Source organism: Mus caroli, chromosome 5 (assembly GCF_900094665.2).
Source record: "Mus caroli chromosome 5, CAROLI_EIJ_v1.1, whole genome shotgun sequence".
Taxonomy (NCBI): Eukaryota; Metazoa; Chordata; class Mammalia; order Rodentia; family Muridae; genus Mus; species Mus caroli.
Window position 1 is genome coordinate 124,267,616 of NC_034574.1, and position 4,579 is coordinate 124,272,194.

Sequence of the window (4,579 nt, forward strand, 5' to 3'; positions counted from 1 at the left end):
ATACAAAGAAGCAACCCAGGGCAAAAGTAACTCAGCAAGGCGATTGCTTCTTGCAAAATGGGTGTGCCATGACCCAAGCTGGGCTAGCAAGCACCTCAGGGCAAAAAGTACACACTTCTCCTAATGGAGACGCTTCAGCTCACAGTCTGACAAGATTAGCTAATCTATGAAAGGGAAGGAACCAGACAATCAGGCACATTGCAAATAGAATTAGATGGTATGGAATACTGGCCCTTGGTGGGATGGCTGCCTTAGATAGTAAAAATTGTTCCTCACAGAAGGGAGGTAGAGGCAGGAGGATTGCTAGAAGCTCAAGAGCCTGCTGACTTGATTTATCTGTCTGTGTCTTAGTTAGGCTTGCTATTGCCATGATGGAACAGCAGGACGGAAAGCAAGACGGAGAGAAAAGGGGGGCTTTGGGGGTGGGGGTTATACTTCTGCATCATAATAAATCACTGAAGGAAGCCAGGACAGGAACTGAAACAGAGCAGGAACCTGGAAGCAGGAGCTGATACAGACGCCATGGAGGGATGCTGCTTACTGGCTTGCTCCATGTGGCTTACTCAGTTGCTGCTTTCTTATAAAACCCAGGTCCACCGCCCAGGCATGGCACCACCCACAATGGCCTGGGCTCTCTCCCTATCAATCACTAATTAAGAAAATGCCCTACAGCTGGATCTTATAGAGGCATTGCCCTCCTTTCAGATAACCGTAGCTTAAGTGAAGTTTGTCATAAATCTAGGCAGCACATCTGGAGCACATCTGGAGTATACAGAAGTGAACACAGGAGTAACAAATGAGAGACCCTGTGTCAAACCAGGTGAGAGGTTCTCCCTTTGGCATCCATATGCACACTGTGGTAAGTGTATGTCCACACTCACACACATGAACTCACACACACATACATTACATACACATATGCAAGCTAAAAAATCAATTTAAAATATAAAATAGTCAAATATACATAAATAAAGCCAAGCATGCTGATATATGACTATAATTCCTAAACTGGGGAAGCTAAGGCAGAGGGAATGCAAGTTCAGGGCTAGCTCAGCCTACAAACAATGGGAATTGTGAAGAATTTGTTTAAAAAAACAAATAGATGATTGAATAATGAACAAGCAATAAAAAAATTATATACCCCAGCACCTACAGAATTAGTCTTCTCATAAAATAATCTTATCCTTATCTTTATCTTTATCTTATCTTTATCTTTATCTTTATCTTTATCTTTATCTTTATCTTGAGTTGTGGTCTCTTCACTGCAGTAATCATTTTAGATGTGGTATTAGTCAGGGTCCTCTAGAATCAGAACCAACAGCACAAATTCACATTACAAGGGATTCATTAGAGTGACCTACACGATCCCATCAGTCACCCAACGATGTCTTCACACCCGGGGTCTGAGAACCCATGAGGCTGGGTACCTCAGCTATCCAAAAGTCGAGAGGATTTCTGGGTTGCCACCAGTCTTCAGTCCATACTGGAGACATTGGTTCTAACATCAGAGAAAGAACCCGCAGCTGCAGCGACAGGACAGATGAACTCGCCAACAAAAGTAAACACCAAACAGGCAGAAACCAGAACCTTCCTTCTCCCACGTACTTTTATCTAGCTGGCTACCAGGAAGTGCCAATCACGCTCAGGGCAGGTCTTCCCAAATCAGTTAAGGTCATCAAGACCATCTCCTATATACGTGCCTACAGATATGCCTATAGGCCAACTTGAGCTATGCAATTCCTCATTGCAAGTTTCTTTTTAGGCAAGTCTAGATCATGCTGAGTTGGCATTTAACCGAATTATCCTAGAGCTTTTTTTTTTTTTTTTTTGAGACATGGTCTCCATTAATGGAGACTCACTGCATAGCTGAGGGTGACCTTGAGCTCTTGTTCTGGCCTCTTCCACCTTGAGTGCTGGGGTTACAGGGATGCTAAGCCAACCCTAGTTTATGCTGGGCTATGGATGGGACCCAGGGCTTTGTGCAAGTTCAGGAAACACTCCAGCAACCAAATCATGTCTACAGCCCAAATCTCCCCTTTAAGAGCTGGGAAAAGGTTCACCCCAGCATGTTAAAATGTCTTAGAACTGCACAGGAACCACTACTGCCTCAAACGCTTCTGGCTCCACTCAGAAGGACCCCTCCATTTAGCGTGCATTCCTTCATTTCCTACCTGTGCTCTCACAAGCATTTCAAGGCTGTGTTCTGGGTTTTGAAAGGTTCAAAATATGGCTCGCTAAGAAGGAATGCAACAGCGGCAGGATGTGAGCGGCAGCTTCCAGAAACCTCAGACACCACGGGTTTTCAAGGCACTTCGATGTGTAACAGCCCTGGGAGTCAGCAGTGGCTGCAATTAACACAGAAGAGATTCTGGAAGGCCTGCAGAGTTCTGGAGGGATTGTTGAAATGTCATTTAGATGGGGGGGGGGGGGTTTCAAAAACTGGTTTACCCTTATGTCCTATCCAATAGGTAATGGGGCTGGGGACTCCTCTCACAGAATGTCCAAGACTCTGGGCTCTATTCCCAGCATAGCACAAAATAAGTTCATTCAGTTACAATAAAAGGCAAGAAGCTGGGCATGGTGTCACTTGGAGAACTTGAGTGTAAGGATTGACGTGAGACCCTGTTGATACTGGCATTATTAGGGACAGCGCCTGGGCCCTCGGCAGCTCTAACAAGCCGGGCTTTTTCACCAGTCCTCAGTAAGCCAATTAAACAGACAAGCAATGGTAAAAAGCAAAGAAAGGGGATTGATCCAGTGTGGGCCAGGCTGGAAAAAAAGAACAATGTAGTCCAGATCTCTCTCTCGCTCACTCTCGCTCTCTTGCTCTCTCGCTCTCTTGCTCTGTTTCTCTCTCACTCTCTCATTCTCGCTCTCTCGCGCTCTTGTTCTCTCTCTCTCTCTCTCTCTCTCTCTCTCTCTCTCTCTCTCTCTCTCTCTCGTACTCTCACGCTTTCTCTCATTCTCTCACTCTCTCAATGGATGGACATTTAATCCTCAATTTGATAGTATTGGGAGTTGGTATCTTCAGAGGTATCTATGAGGGTGGAGCCCTTAGGCAGGAAATTAGTGCCCTTTTAATGCAGACTCTGTATTCTCTTCCACCAAGGGAGGACACGTAAGGAGGTGACGTCTATCAAGCATAAAGCAAGTCTCATGCATCCCAGCAAGGCTTTCTTCTTAGATTCGCCTAGTTTGTTTTTTGTTTTTTTTTTTTTCTTTCCCAGATTAACAACGAACTCACAGTTACTAACCAACTCACACTAACTAAGACAGTGATATAGCACACTATCTTAAAACACTAGCTTTCCTCTGTGTATGATGCAGCAGAGCCATCCCCGCAGCTGTGTTCAGTGTGCAGAAAGAAGCCTCTGTGAAGAGAGGAGATGTGCACAGAGCCAGGTGTGTAACACCCTGCCATGCCCACAGAGGTAAGAGAACGGGGAGTTTGAGGCCAGAGAGGGTTACATAGTGAGTACAGCCTGGGTACACAGGGGGATCTCATCTAAACAAACAATCAAACAAACAAACAAACAAACAAAGCAGCCCCTAGCAAAAGAAAAGGAGGAGGAAGGGGTGGGGAGGGACAAAAACACCCAGGACTTAGAGCAACTGAAGTAACACATTCTCTACGTACTTCCTGTGGCGATTTTTCAAATGGGCTGGTTTAGCGCGCCCCCTGGTGTTCAAAGACCTGCTTTGTTCCGTGTGCTCCTGAAACCTTATTGAAACTGAACAGCTTTTCAGCTTCATAGCTGAAAAGGACAAACTCCTTACTCTATCACTAAATTTCTCTCCCTCCCCCTTTTCTCTCTTCTCTTCTTTCCCTCCTTCTTGAACTGTCTCCTCCCTTGTCTTCCAGGACAGCCCTGCCCACACTGTGATAGCTATTCTTGGTTGTCAACCTGACTCCATCTGGAATTAACTACACCTGTGAGGGAGTTTTCTTAATTACATAATTTGACGTGGGAAGACCCACTTTTATCCTGGGAGTTTTGAGAGAGGAAGATCCACCTTTAATTGGGGTCATACCTTCTGGTGGCAGCCTATGTAAAGGACATGGATGAAGAAGGCTCTCTGACCCTGCCTGCTTGCTCTCACTGGTAAGACCATTTCTTCACTGACATTAGAGCCTACTTCTTCAGGATTCTGGCATATACTGAAGACGAGCTGAGATATCCAGCCATGTGCACTGAACAACTACTGGATTCCTGGGCTTTCTGTTGGTAGACAGTCACTACCTAGCTTGACCACAACCTGTAAGCTATTCTAATAAATCCCCGTGTATATATTTATTCTGTCAGTTCTGTGCTTGTAGAGAACCCTGGCTAATTATACCCACCTTTGTCTGCCTTCCTCCATGGTCTCTATATCTGGTCCTTCTGCTCTGGTTGCTTCTAAAAGCTTGTGTGTTTTATGTCCTGACCTGGCTCTGTCTTTGTCTCAACTAAGTTATCTCACCCTGGACAAGACTTTTGTGAGAATAGGAAGCAAGATATTGCTATAAAGCACATATTTAGAATTCCCCAATGAGGGGCTGCGTGCGTGGCTCAGTGGTAGAGCCCCTGCCTAGAATCCC